Raw genomic sequence first — 14,936 nt, 5'->3', positions numbered from 1 at the left:
CACATACACACTCCTTTTATTTGCATTTGATTCAGGCTTCCATCCCACCTCTTCAGAGACCGCAAACCCCGAGACTGAGGAGGAGGGGAGGGGGCGAGGGAGGGAGGGAGCCAGCCATTTTCTTTCTTCTGAGAAGTTCATTAAAAGATCCGCTGTACACAGGAGAGAAGAACAATAATGTGGTGAAATGACTTTGTGTGTGTCCTGTACTTAAACACCCAATGGACTGAAGCAAGTTCATAGTGATGGGGAAGCTCGCCTTACATTTTTCTCCCCCTTGAAGACATGGCTAACCAGTATTTGAATAAACAAGAGCAGTCATCTCCACCCCTCGTAGTCTGCCTTTCTAAACCTAACAAAGGTTTCCCATGAATTCTGAGTATTTCTTATTTTTTAACCTTTCTATGAATTATAATAAGCAAAGAGAAAAGGGAGCCAACAGCTCCATCGATAAAACAATGCGCCTCAGTGGCAGGAGTAGATTGCCATCTACTGGGCTGCGGCCTTTACATGCACGAACGAGGCAGACGCTCTCCAGAACAGTCACAGACAAAACCTTTTGTTTCATCTCCTCAGGCAACATTTTGTCCTGCTCTCTGTATTCATGAAAGGCGTGAAATTCACAAAGTATCATTGGAACAGGTGATTCAGCAAGGACAAGCCAGGCAATTTACCCGGTAGGTAAATTCCTTCCGTTATAAATATCCTTGGCTCTTTGTCTTTTGCTGGTTTACCAAAGTGAAAGACGGAGTTACGATCAGTCACAAAGCAAGGAGAATGTGTGTGCTTTAGTCACCCCGCCCCACCCTGCTTTTAGTCCAATGCACAGGACTTGCATAATGGAATAAAGTTGTGGGTGTTTTCAAGCGTCCGTGCGACTTTATTTCCTTCACACAATATGGCAGCCTTTGGGACAGTGGCGTAGCGTGGGTTGTCAGCACCCGGGGCAAGGCAAGTAATTTGCGCCCCCTAACCCATGGATTTGTGCCCCCTAACCCTAACCCCCAGATGTTGCACCCGGTGCGGCCGGCCCCCCCTGCACCCCCCACGCTACGCCACTGCTTTGGGATACTGGTAAAGCCATACCTGGATACTGAAAAGCAAGGTCAGAAGCACTTGTTGAGATTGAAACATTAGGATTTCAGACAAGGGTCGCTCCCATTTTGACCTAGAGATGCCAGCAATTGAATCTGAAATATTAAGTGTGTAAAGCAAGTGTCTGCCTCTAAACAATCATCCTTCCACTATTTTTAGAAAGAAAGACACCAGTCCTCATGGTTCTGGGAAAAAGGTGGAACTTAAATAGGAAGCTGCCTTATACCAAATCAAACTGTTGGTCCATCCAGCTAGGAATTCTTGATACACCGACTAGCAGCATCTCTCCAAGATTTCAAATGGATATTCTCAGTATTGCTTGGATTTGCTGGGGATAGAACCTGGGACCGTCTGCATGCAAAGCGGGTGCTCCACCACTTAGGTACAGCCCACTGAGCTTCTTACCAAAGCATAGTGTCATGTTAGGAGTTTGAGAAGGCAAGAGAACACAACCATTCCAGCAGTCTTAGCAAATGTCACTGAAGTTGTGCAGAAACAGCGCATATGAATTCCAGTGTTTCTGTTAGAAATTCAGGCCCCTGCCTTGGCTTAAGCCATCATGGTGCACATTATGGGCTATTTAAAGTGCAGTCAAACCAATAATTCATGTTTTGCTAGATTAGCATGTGATAGGAGCTGAAGCTCACAGAGTTTCCCTGTAAACTTGGAGAGGACTTTGTGAGAGACACTCCCACTGTGCCCTGACAGGCGGAGGGCATAGCTGTATATTCTCCTACCTACCTGGGCACATCCTCTTTCTTCTCTTCCTCTTTCCACTTTGCCAGCAATGTGAGAACATCTGCTAACTTGAGCTCCAAGCTCTGACACCATTTTAAGCTAGACTTAAGTATGTCTTCGTAACTTAATTACTGTTTTAAGCTTTCCTGAACAAAGCTGCTGTATCTGCTACTCTTCAACGAGTGTTCCTAGTGAGTAAAGGTTATTTTTTACCTTTTACAAGACTGTTTGTGGGAGAAAAGGAGGAAATACCAGGAGAATCCAGTCTGCCTTAAAGCATCCTGGATTACTTCAACTAAAAGGCTTAAACTAGCCTATCTAAGCTTCCTTTTTAGGCTGCAAAGGGATGGCACTCTGCTGCACTCACAAATGTGAGGAAGGATAATACCTAATAAATATATCCTCTCCTAGAATCTCATCACACGTAGTACCTTATGCAGAAAACCCCATAGTTCCTTACTTCCAGTTCTTGCTAGCACAACTGGTAGACAGTTGCCAGAGAGCTCTTAACCTCAGGAACACATTCATAACAGTGTTTTGGATATCATTTCATTACTCAGTTTGTGGATTGGCCAGGAAATCTGGCTGCTGCTCCACATCTGATAAAGCCCCTACATGGATAGCTCTCCCCACACAGGAAAGTGTGTGGACCTTGGATTCACATTGTCACAATGAGCACCCACTGATCCATTTCACCAAATACGCATGCAAGTTAAAATCACTGTGTGTTTCTGTGACACAGACTGGGGAACCAGTGACCCTGTTGAAGTGTTGGACTACAACTCCCATTATCCCTGACCAATGGCCATGCTGGCTGGGGCTGATGGAAGCTGAAGTCCAATTGCTGCTCTGTGAGGCAGAAAGTACAGCTCCCAACTACAGATTCTTAGGGGGAAGCCATGTGCTTTAAATGTGCATTGGATGCGCTTTGAATGTCTGCTGCGGAGAGGAACCATGTCAAGTCTTCAGTGTATTTGAGTTGAGTCTGAGCTCCTGGAAAATCAGAGCTTCTTTCTGCACAACAAGGATTGGAGCATTCTACCTCAGCCCTAGTCGATACATCTTGTCTTGCCGAGAGCAAAGACAGTAAAATGATTCAAAATCACTGATTAAGGGAATTGCTGATTTATATCTATCTTCATCCCATTCATATATAACATCTGTCCATGTGAGCACACAACCAAGAATATTTGGGACTTTGTGCACAGAGGGGAGGGGAGAACATATTGCGTGAATTGGCCTGAAAACATTGGCATCTGTCAAATATAAATAGCTGAATAACCGAAAGTAAACAAGTCTACTTTTTACTTAAGTGACCATTTCCCATAATTTGGAGAGAAACTGCCTATTGAAGAAGCTGGAAGAATAATATTTTATACATGTTTTACAAGTACTTTTATGGAGCGACAACTGGTGCTTATACATCAATTATATTAGAAGAATACATTACAGCCGTCTTCAGTGTTTGCTGCAGCTGCACCCTATTTACAAGCACTCTGCCTCTTGTGTAAATCACTTCTTCATGGTGCGCATGCCCTGTACACTGCTCCCCTCTCCAGCAATGTGTACCATTGTGTCGTGATTCTAATACCTTTCATGTGGTATCTGCTCTGTGCCCCAATTTTTAGCTTTCCGTTACCAGCAATTTGCCTTTAAGCAGATGCATTAAGGTGATGTTGCATTGTAAGAGTAAGATCCAAGAAGTCAGTTACCATGGGATAATTTTTCATGTTATCTGTTCCTTTTGAGGGAGCAAGATGGAAACCCATGTTGCAAATGCAATGAAATAAAGATGAGAGATCAAAGATTGAGCTGAAACAAAACTACATCTCCCCTGCTCCAAAAAAAAAATCCAGTCAGAAAAAAATGGTTCCATTCATGATCTTTCATACTTATTTCAGATATGTTCCATAAATTCCTCTGGCTGATTATATAGTTGGATTTCCATTAAAATACCCATTTGGATTGTAAGATTTCCAAATACAAGGTCTTTAATAATAAAGATGGCCATAATTTCAAAGCAGGTGGATATGAATATATTAGTTTTGTGTCCATGCTTGTACAACCTATAAATAAAGACAGTTGAAATACCAAAGCTTATCCACATGAAAATGATTTATAGTTCTTAGCCTTCCTCGCAAGAACAGAGTAGGACTGATATAAAAATGTACATTCAACAAAATCATGCATATTAGACCAAATACCTTTAGGAACAGACAAGAGCAAAAAGAATGAATTAAAAGTTATATAATCTTCCTACATAGCATGATGTGGAACATTCCAAATTTAAGCAAACCCTTGGAGCCATATTTATTCTAGAGGAAAGCAATTTATAGTGTGGTTCTCTATTATCTGATTAGAGAGATTCTATTAACCCGCTTAATACACTGTTTCTGTATCCTATTTTTATTTGCAACAATTCATGGCCTGTTTCCAATGCCCCCTTTTGACTGTCACAATGAGGATGCTTTCTGATATTCAGAATTTACGGACTATCTGAAACAAAACAAAAAATTATCACTCTGCCAGTCTCCATGCAATTGGAATTATAAATTATATTGCAAAACACACACACACACATCCAGAAACACACACACATCCCCAGAAAAAGCAGGCACAACTTCAGAACGCCTATAAAAAAATTGACTTCAAAATTAACTCCCCAAGTTGTTTCACATTTCAGCAGAGATTAGCATCACTCTAAGTGATGTTCTTGCAATGGGTAAGTGATTACTTGAGACTCTAAGTAAGTCTTATATGCTTTGACCATTGTTATACATTAGGAATGGACCAACTGCTTATTGTCAGGAGTCACTTTATTCACCTAGCCTTCACCCATCTGGTGCCTTCCAGGTGTTTTGAACTGCTATTCCCATCAGTATGACCAGCATGACCAATGGTCAAGGTTGATGGGAGTTGAAGTCCAAAACATCTGAAGCAAATTAGGCTGGGGAAGGCTGCTTTCGAATGTGATCCAGGGTCCGAAAGTGTGTTTTACTGCACAACCAAGGCTTCTTCTGGAGAGACAGGATCTATAATGAAGCCGGTGTTTACCTGCCATGATGTCATGGACTGGCTGGGTGCAAAGGAGTGGTGGGTGGCACCAGCTGAAGAACCCCCAAGGGAAGAAGGCTCAGAGCCAGGGGATTGGTGATGGGATGATAGAGTGGTAAGAGGAAGCAGCCTGGGAGGAAGAGGTGTCAGAAGCTGAAGAGGTAACAGGGCTTAGTGAGCAGGGAGAGCCTGTGGCAGAGAGAATTCCAGAATCAGAAGCTGAAGCAGGAGAGGAGGGAGACCAAGAAGCAGAGGGGGTTCAGGGTGGTGAAGAATCCAGGGTGGTGAAGAATCCAGGGTGTCTCCCCCTCCTGCTGAGATAGGCTTCCCTCCCCCTACCCTTGGTCTCCCAGGAGCAGAAGAGGAATGAAGAGGGAGGAGCAAAGACAGGCAAGACAAAGGAGCATCAGATTGCTTGGGAAGGACCAAGGAAAGAAGGAGACTTGGAGAGCTGTGGGAAGGTGGCAGACCTTTAGTCTTCACAACTGCCTCATTGGGGTAAGTTGCTGTGCTCAATAGGTCTGGCCTCCTGAGCTGTTCGTTTCTTTGAATAAAGAGTTAACATCACTGATAGCATGTGGAGAGAACAATGTAGCACAATTCATTTCCAATAATCAGAGTTTCCCATTGTGTCTTGGAGAAGGTATCAGCCGGGCCTTCACATGCAAAGCCTGTCATGACCCCTTAATGCCGCAGCAAGCTAGACACAAAAAGGTTGCAAATGCATCAGATATGGAGCCAGGTCAACTTCCAGACCCTGAGCTGAGTGCTGGATATAAGGAGACCATAGCACCTGAGATTGTTGGGCAGAAGAACCTCCCAGACTATGAGGGTCTACCACCAAATGTCACTGCTCCATTTGCACTGTGAGAGCACCAAGAAGGAGGCTATGGAATGGAGGAGTGCCTACCTTCAGGCCACAGGTTTGACCCTTTAAGGTTCTGAAGGGGTGAAGCCTGGAGAAGGTTACCTGAAGGTTTAAAATGCCTCCATTTACTTTAAGCCAGGCATAGGCAAACTCGGCCCTCCAAATCTTTTGAGACTCTACAATTCCCATCATCCTGTTAGCTAGGGGTGATGGGAGTTGTAGTCCCAAAACATGTGGAGGGCCGAGTTTGCCTATGACTGCTTTAAGCCTATGTTGGACAGAGTCGCTGACTTGAAGCTATCTGTGGTCAGACAACCTTGCCCTACCATCTCTGTGAGATCCAGCATCAGACCAGAACCTGGCAAAACCCAAATATAGCATGAAAAGTACGTAAGGCTCTATCTCCCACAGCTTTATAAACCTATTTTAATTTCCTTACTGGAGGAAATGGACAATTTGTTGTTGCTCTCTTACCAGAACTGAATTCATGTATCCTGCTAAAGACTAGATAAAATAATTTGTTGACTACTTTCAGGTCTTGCCCCATTGCAAGAATAGATGGCTTTCTATGCAGTGACCAAGGCGATATCAAGGGTGCTCTGATCTTGGTTCCAGAGAGATCACACACAGATTCCTCCAAATATTCATGCAGTTTCACACAAAAACCACTCATAATTATGATGGCTGGTCTGCTCTAATTAGAATACCTCTCACTCACAACCCTATACTATACTAGTGTCTGCAGCCCTGCTGTGTGAAGCTGAAGAGAATAAAAAATATATGCTACATCTGAGAACAATAAAGCCAGGTTCATTATAAAGATATAATAAAGCGTAATAAAGCAGCATAATAAGGTAATAATATACCTTGCCATAAATGTGTAGTACTTCTGGACAGAACTATGATACTGCTGAGCGTTCTAATACAGTACTCTGAGTGTCAAAGTATTCGTGTCATTCATCCTTGCCTTTGGCGTAAGACATGGTCATTCATCCATTCTTCCTGCGCATCAGTCTGTATAAACCAGATTGTGTTCCACAACTGGAGACAAAGTGCACTGCAGAAAGATCCTGGCCAATCAGATAGCTCCAGGGCACTCTGTCTGCAAGCAGCCCTGGTGAATGACATAATGAAACAAACCGTTGTTGTGGATGTGTAGCATCGTCCCTCCGTTACGACTTCTGTCTCTTTTGCCCTGATTTCCACCCTCGTCCTCTGCTACGTTTGTGTACATTTCATCGCACTCAATGCATCGTTTCTGACGCCAAGTTATTGAACACAGTGATCACCTCACCTTCAGGTTAGTTTGGGCTGATTAAATATCTGCTCTTGAATACCACAGCGGCATTTCCTTGATTGCTGGGCAAGCAGGGAGCCGAGATGGCCCAACAAGACATAATGTATTCCTCGGTTCTCCATCTGTAAAACTTGGGGAGCTTTTTCTTGCTCTGTGTGAGCTTAATATTACAGCAAATCACATCTCTCAGCAGTGAGGCTAAAAGAATATCTGTTTTCTGTCTGTGCACTGAGTGGGCAGGGAGTTTTTATTTCATACTTCATTTGCACCTTGCTGGGTGATGCCATAGAAAAGGCAGCAGTTTCATCTCCTCCCACCTATGCAGTAGCACATTATGTTCTCCAGTCGCACCCACAACACTCATCATAAACCCAGGCCTAATGTGAATCAGAGGGCTCCTGCCCTCTGAGTTTTTATTCTCCCTATCTCCTCTCTGCAACATTTCAGAGATGATAAAATCACATTTTATTGTCTGAATAAAGTGGGTTTGAAAGCAGAGACTTGACGAATGGCAAAGCAACTACCAAACTCTTAACACATAATCGAAAAAGAAAAACATTGAGATGGCCATCAAAAGCTCTTTACGAGGGAGAGAAATGGAGAGATAATTAACAAAATATATTAGACTGGGGGGTGGAAATGCTGAGTTAGATAGAGCATTCCTCCTAAAGGCGATGCATTTTCACCCAAACTCCTAAACAAACAGCAAGAGGTAAAATCATGTGTCATCAGTATAAAAGCAATAGCTTGGGGGGGAATGATAGGATGTAGAAATTGAAAAGCTTTGGGGGATATTACAGAACTGAGGGGGAAGAGGGTGCTAAAGGAGGTTAGAAAGACACGGAGAACAATGGAAAATGCCTACTCCAATCAAATGCATTGGACACTTGGTCAGAGCAGGATCTGAGTTCTGCAAAAGACTCAAGGCCATCTCTTGGTCGAAAGTGTCAAAGGCAGTTGATAAATCATATAGGAGTAATGAAGGGACACCACTTTCAGGCTGAACCATTAAGCCTCAAATCTTCACAAAGCTACTGCCAATGGCTCAGAGGATTAGCAAGGAGGATTTTCTCTCTTTGCCCGGGAGCAAGCTTATTTAAACTAGTCCAAGTTGGTAGTAAGCACATTGGAAATGAAACACACACACACACACCTAAAATCAACTCTCAAATCTCAAGGTGCAGAATTGGGGGGGGGGGGTTAAAATGAAAATGTCTCATTATAGAAAAATTGAAATTGTAATTCCCTTCTAAAATGGAAAGCAAATCTCAGATCAGAGAGGGTTGGAGACCTACCTACCATTGGTCAGTGTAGAGGTAAAGGGGGTACTGGCATTTTACCTTAGGGGTTGCACGTTTCAGAATGTTTTTCTTCCTGTTTTTTCTGTCTGGAATCAGAAACCAGCTTTTAGCTGATCATGGTGGAAGATGGTTATATATTTAGTTTACAGATCCTGTACACAACTGGACATTGGTGATGTTGGTGTGATTTTCTTTTGACCCACTGTTCTCTCTAGTCTCCTGACCTGAATGTTATCTGTCCCCCCAGTGGTGACAATACTGCTCCTGTTTGTTTAAGTTCCTGATGCAGCTACAGGATTTATGCAGTCAGTGGATTTGTGAAAATAGTGTGCGAGAGACACAATGTGTATGGCACTAGATATGACTGCACTGCAATTTAACTGGCAAGGGGATCAATATGCCAAAGCTTGCTTCCTCACGCATACATAGGGAGCTGTCCTGTTACAAGGCCACATTCACACCATGTGCTTATACAACTTTAAACTGTCATTGGTTCGCCCAAAGAACTATGGAGCAGTTGTTGGTTAAGTGTGCTGAGATCTGTTAAGAGACCCCTATTCCCCTCACCCAGCTACAATTCCCAGAGCTCCCAGGGAAGAAGGATGGACTGTTAACCCACTCAGGAAATTGTTGCTCAAGAGCGTGGGAATAGGGGTCTCCTTCCTTACCTGGAAATGGGTCTTTCTGAATGTAAAAAGTGATTGACCACTGAATTGGGAGCAGATAAGTGTATGCACGTTTTAAATTCCCATGTCAAAATTACTCCCATTTGTTAAAGGTTTCACCTATAAGTTATTCATGATATAGTATATGCAGTCCTCTTATATTTGCTGATTATCCCTCTGACAACTGTGGATTACATTCTTTCATGGATTTAACATCAGTTATGTAATGTACTTTGTGAACAAAGCATAGCAAAATTAGACTACCGGCTCTCAGCATGAAGCTCAAGGTGAGCAGCTGAACAGCAGGTGGAATTAATTCAGCATCCATATATCTGGTGGTGGCTGCAATCCGAAACATGCTTACTTGGAAAGAAGTTTTGGTGAAATTATTATTAGGTTTATCCCATCTGGTGAGACCAGGCCAGTGACCTATATGAAGAGTTCAAGCAGTATCCTTGCCAACCTGCAGCATACCTGTGTTTTCCACAATGCACCCCATCTCTTCCCCCCCCCCATAGGCCCCTTTGGCAGATGCCCAGCCATGCTGACCCCAGATGCAAGCCCTAGATTCGACTGGTGAAGGACCAATTTCTAAATCCCAGTTTCATTACCATCCTCACCTCCTTGCAAAATTACATTTGCATTGGCTAAGTGAAGTGTAGGTGGGTTCCCGCAAGGCAAGACACAGTGATAACTGCAAAAACCTTTATTGAACTAACAAAACTGGACAACAGGGGCAAAGCAACTGCTTATATATATTTCTGAAGACCTGGGCCACTCCCAATGTGATTGGCTGTCTAAACTCACAAGCTGCAAATCATAACTCAGAGTTTAAGGGCCAATGGCAGAGCCTCAAATCCTGCAATGTTTTGTGATTGGATATCATGTATAGAATCAGAACCCAGGGGCTCCAGACTCAAGCTCAGGTAAACACAGACAACTGAATACATAACACTAGCAATATTCTAGCAGGAACAGTTGAAGGTTATACTGTTGGTATATAAAGCCTTCAGCAACTTGGGATCAGGTTCACTGAGAGACAACTTTCATGCTCACCAACCTGATAAGTCATGATCTGAGGATGCCATCTAGCACATGGGTAGGCAAACAAAGGCCTGGGGGCCAGATTAGACCCAATCACCTTCTAAATCCAGCCTGCGGACGGTCCGGGAATCTGTGTGTTTTTACATGAGTAGAATGTGTCCTTTTATTTAAAATGCATCTCTGGATTATTTGTGGGGCCTGCCTGGTGTTTTCACATGAGTAGAATGTGTGCTGTTATTTAAAATGCATCTCTGGGTTATTTGTGGGGCCTAGGAATTTGTTCATTTATTTTTTTCAAAATAGAGTCCGCCATCCGCCCCCAAGGTCTGAGGGACAGTGGACTGGCCCCCTGCTGTAAAAGTTTGCTGACCCCTGATCTAGCGGAACCACATGCCCCTGAAATTCATCTTGCGACCACCTAGAGTAGGGCTTGTGATGTGGCAGCACCTGTCATGTGAAAATAAGCCATGCACCAATGACAGCAACAACATCAATATGCATGATTTAGCTCTCAGAAATCATAGCCCTATGGTCCCTAATACCTAAAGTTTTAAGATAGTTATAGGAGAGTTTATTATTAAGTCAAAGTCAGCAAGTAACAGGGAGGGGGGAATCCATTTATCACATGTATGGCACACTCTACCACCAAGTCCCACAATTCATCAGGATGTCTAAAGAGTGTGAGATTTAACCTTTGGATCTTTGATTTAGCTGACAGCTCTCTCAAAATTCATGCAGTGAGATAGTTCCCGTTCTGCATAGCTGTTCAACATTAATGCTAGAGTTCGCTGAGCTGAAAATGGGCAGCGTTTTATATGAGCTCAATCGCCTCCAGGTTTCAGCTTTTCCTGTGGTCATTTGGTGACCTGGGATTTGTTCGTTAAAATCCAGTTTTAATCTTAGCTTTTACTCTGATCCATAAATGTCTGTGAAGGCCAGTTTTAAAGAGCAGCGATTTCAGAGACTCAGCTAAAGCATTTATCTTTTTCAAAGCATATTTTGTATGTAGCTGAGGACCAGACTTGGCTTTGTGTGTGTGAAGATCTTTACAACAGTGGTATAAATCAGAGAAGGCAAACCTGTGACCCTCCAAATATTGTTGAACTATGGGTCCCATGATCCCTGAGCATCAGCCATGTTGTCTGGGGCTGATAGGAGTTGGAGCCCAACAGCATGTGAAATACAATTGGTTCCTCATCTGAGGTCTAAATAAGGAATGAAAAATAGATTTTCAGAACAGCTACCTGCATAGAACACTATAAGGCAGCAGTGATAATAGTACAGCAGTAGCTCAGAGCATGGTGGCAAAGTTTATCACAGTGGATTATGTCATTCAAAATCCCAGTGAGGGACTTTTTTCCTCTCCACTCACATTAGCTTTCATGGATGCAGTTTAATAAGTAAAATATTTGATAATGCACATGTTTAAAAATAATTGATATCAAGCCATCCTCATGTTTGGTGTCAAAGTGCTAGATAAAGTAATATAAAGATTCTCTGAAAGCTTCCTCTCTCAAAACAATTTTTTATTTGACTGCTTTCAATAGAAAATGACTTACCCTAAATTTTCAGAAGTAATTAAAATGAGATAGAATGCCACTTCTGATGTTACATATTAAAGGCATGGATGTGCTCTCTGGGGACATTGCTGCCTCTGAAAAATATGTGTCAGTATAATGCAAGAGTGACTTCAATTTACAATTTCAGATGCAAACTTTGTTTTGGCTAGATTAATTTCAGCTCTAGTTGAAATGGTCACATTTCAGCTCTAGCTTAAATAGTTTCAGATGCAACCTTTATTTAGTAGATTAATTTCAGCTCCACTTAAAGTGATTCCATTCAGAATGCATTCTGCGCATACTTATTCTGGAGAGATGTTTCCACCCCAGCCCTCCAGTCCAAAAGCGATCAACTTTTGAGAAAACTTGCAGGGTCAAACACTTGAATCCTGAACACATTTTCCTTGGCTAAAGAAAAGGGGAAGGATTTGCATGGCATGGAGCTGCTCTGCACACATGATTTTGCATGTTATGGGACTCCCTACACACAGGAGCCTCACACACATGGTGAGGGAGAGAATTCGAACACAGCTACCCTCACAGCATCTGTTGGTGAAGGGATTAGGAATCCCCTTCCCTTTGGATCATTGCCTTGGTGTGGTAGCCTCTTTGCAACCTGCCACAGTGCCTCTCTGGCTGCCTCTAGAAGCATCCATAGGACACTATGAAGCATACCAAGATAGCTCAGTTGGTAAGAGCACGGTACTGATAACGCCAAGGCTGCAGGTTCGATTCCCCATGTGGGACAGCTGCATATTTCTGCATCGCAGGGGGTTGGACTAGATGATCCCGCAGGGTCCCTTCCAACTCTACAATTCTATGATTCTAAGATTTTTCTACCGTAGTTCATGTAGGAGCACCCCACCATATAGAAGAATAGCCCACTGAATGCATAACATTTAGCTAGCAAATGGGACTCCTGTACACAGCCCTGGGCAACAAACATTAGGCAGAGATAACTCGCAACAAAAGATTGTTAGCTTTATTTCCATATAAGCCTAAGGTCACAATTCAGAGACCTTGCTGGCTGCTGAACAGGCAAGTATGGCTGTGACTTCACCGCCCATCATGGAGACATATTTCCAGACATGGATTCTTGACCAGATTTCCCCACAAACTCTTTGCTGGGTTGTTCCCGTTCCCTGCTGGTTGTAAATATGCTTCCTGCCTTGGGATTGTTCTCAGCACAGTGTGTTACTCCTTAGATCGAGATGTTTGTCTTGCTAGATCCACTTCTTTCTGCCCTTGTGGCCCCCATTGTCTCCCTCCGTGACCACCTTGTCTCCTCTCCAGTGGCATAGCGTGGGGGTGCAGGGGGGGCCGGCCGCACCGGGCACAACATCTGGGGGGGTGCTCACACTCGCAGCTCTCTGCCCCTACCTGGCTCACTCACTCTCTCTCACTGCAGTGCTGGCTGTGCGAATCCGATCCGAGCCGCCGGGTCGCTGCCCACTGTGGAGGGGGTGGGTGCCAGGTGTGCGGTGCGGAGAGAGAGCGAGGGACTATCTGGGGGAGGGACAGTGCAGCGGCTGCCCAGCGCAGCACTGAGCGCGGGAGAGAACCACACCAGACCAGACCAGGCAGCAGCAAGAAGAAGCTGGCAACGGCGGCAGGTTAGGGGTTAGGGGGCGCAAATTACTTGCCTTGCCCCGGGTGCTGACAACCCACGCTACGCCACTGCTCCTCTCTCACGTAGCAAACCCACAGTTTTAGTCCCGGCTTGGCTCATCTCTGGATGTGGGGCTTGGATTTCATTTGTTGCACGTTGCTGCCTTCTCCGGCAGCCACTGAATGTCATCCTAGACCACCTGTCTTAGACTGGACCCTCCCACAGCATCACTTCTCCTCAGCCAGTACTGAAGTTCTAGTAAATGTTTTATCTTTAGCTCTACATGTTTGCCGAATAGGCTTCTACTTTGCTTTGCAGAGAACAGTCTTCTGTTTGAAGGGTTGTCAGGGGAAAGGCTTCTATATGAACTTCACTCCAGTCCAAGTCTGACTAAAAGATAGAGAAAGGAGACCTGTCCATCAACCCCTTGTCAGAAGATTAAGCAAGCACACTGGTCACTTTGGTGAGGTGTATTTCGATTTAAATCAGACTAATTATTTCTAAATGTATACATAGCCATCAGCATGTATGCATTTTATGCAAATCTCAGCCCTCTTTCTTCCTCTTTTCAGGTAATGCATTTCCTCATTTATGAGGATGTCTAAGAGAGCACCCAGTATTGAAGGGGCAGGTCGCAGCTCAGTGGTAGGGCTTTTCCTGCTCTTCCTGCATACTGTCTCAGGCTCCATCCCAAGAAAACCTCCTGCCAATCAGAGGAGACTTTTTAAAAAATCTCCTTACATCTCTACCATCATAGAATGCACATGTGGTTCCTAGGCAGTCACCCATCCAGGCATTGACCAGACGCAGATCTGCATAGCATTATGATCCTTCAGATACTACTGGTCTAAAAGGACCAATGGTCATATGCCTGTGTTGGCATGTGCTGTTTATGCAGAAAGTCAGGGACTTACATACAGTATAATAGACTGTAAAAAGGGACAGCATGTCACTACAGTGGTACCTTGATTTAAAACTTAATCCCGTCCGGAAGTCTGTTCTTAAACCAAAGTGTTCTTAAACCAAGGCGTGCTTTCCCATAGCAGCGGGGGACTCAGTTTGCAAATGGAAGACACTCAACAGGAAACGGAACATGATCTGCTTCCAAGGCAAAGTTCACAAACCAAAACACCTACTTCCGGGTTTGCAGCATTCTTAATCCAAGTTGTTCCTAAATCAAGGTACCACTGTATATGGCTCAGGGATTTGCTTTCTGTGTTCATACATTTATCACACGTGTTTGTGATAGAGTACATGTTCAAAGGGGTTAGGGACTGTTTACTCATGTGGCATTAAAAAGAAAGAGCATATTCACATTCCTCCCCTATTCTTTTCTTTTGGATGGCTGTTGAAAACATCTGCATTTTTATTTGAGATGCTGAATGTCAAAGGCACAAGAGCTTTCTTTGCTTAAGGCTTTTGGGGAAGCAGAAGAGATGGGTGAGAATAAACTAACTGATAGAATTAGTGTATTACAATTGGATTGTTTTATTGACTTGGTGGTTTATTTCTGTACCAAGTTTTAAGATTTCAGTAGTTGTGGAAAATAAGCCCATATAGAGAGTTAATAAAGAAACATATCGCCATCTTGTGGTTATTTGAAAGGTTGCATTGAGGTTGATATGGTGCAAAAATCCTTTTGTTTGCCTTTTTTCTATTGCACATTTCCAGACAAAGGTCTATAGCTGAATTTCTTCTGGCATCCT

At 43.6% G+C, this 14,936-nt stretch overlaps 2 long non-coding RNA genes across 3 annotated transcripts in view; one reads left to right on the top strand and one right to left on the bottom strand.

Moving 5' to 3' along the window:
• Nucleotides 1–14,936, bottom strand: part of LOC309356538 — a 150,778-nt gene that overhangs the window by 87,379 nt on the left and 48,463 nt on the right. The window lies entirely within an intron of this gene.
• Nucleotides 558–14,163, top strand: LOC309356545. The gene is made up of 4 exons (XR_014162835.1): nucleotides 558–677; nucleotides 5,241–5,385; nucleotides 13,549–13,693; nucleotides 13,803–14,163. It is a non-coding gene; the product is annotated as an uncharacterized lncRNA (long non-coding RNA).

This window comes from Podarcis melisellensis, assembly GCF_964234715.1.
Source record: "Podarcis melisellensis genome assembly, chromosome: 1".
Taxonomy (NCBI): domain Eukaryota; kingdom Metazoa; phylum Chordata; class Lepidosauria; order Squamata; family Lacertidae; genus Podarcis; species Podarcis melisellensis.
Note: the sequence above shows the minus strand (reverse complement) of the source record. Positions and strands in the feature narration are given on the sequence as shown.